The following is a 525-nucleotide window of genomic DNA, read 5'->3' as shown; positions in this document are numbered from 1 at the left end:
ATACACAGTCTGGTAAAATTTGGACTAGGTCAAATGTTAACATGAGCTACCGAGCCATTGACCTTCGTCTGTGCGAATGCGCAAAAGCGTGCGCGAGTAATGAGTGAATGGGCAAATGTCTATAAGGTACATTACATTTGTAGAATTGTGGACAGTTGGGAATGTGAGTCTCACGGGAAGCGTGCAAGGGATAAGCCCCTGCAGTCGCGCTATTCATCTGTGTCCTCGGTGGCTCAGATGGATAGAGCGTCTGCCATGTAAGCAGGAGATCCCGGGTTCGAGTCCCGGTCGGGGCACACATTTTCAGCTGTCCACATCGAGGTATATCAACAATACCTGTCGGCAGCTGAGGGTTTCAGTTAGTCATCATTTATTCCGGGAAAAGCTGCACGGTCAACAACAGTAATCTGTTCTTTCGAGAACAGTTACTGTCTTCATATATATATATATATATATATATATATATATATATATATATATATATATATATATATGGCTACCCAGCCATTGACCTTCGTCTGTGCG

General features: G+C 43.6%; 1 non-coding gene across 1 annotated transcript; it reads left to right on the top strand.

Annotated features, from left to right (window-relative positions):
* The first annotated feature begins 222 nt into the window (after positions 1-222).
* On the top strand, positions 223-296 carry Trnat-ugu. Its single transcript has one exon. It is a non-coding gene; the product is annotated as a tRNA-Thr (tRNA).
* The last annotated feature ends 229 nt before the right edge of the window (positions 297-525 follow it).

The sequence above is a fragment of the Schistocerca americana genome, chromosome 3, assembly GCF_021461395.2.
Source record: "Schistocerca americana isolate TAMUIC-IGC-003095 chromosome 3, iqSchAmer2.1, whole genome shotgun sequence".
NCBI lineage: Eukaryota > Metazoa > Arthropoda > Insecta > Orthoptera > Acrididae > Schistocerca > Schistocerca americana.
This window is presented reverse-complemented; position numbering and strand designations above follow the sequence as displayed.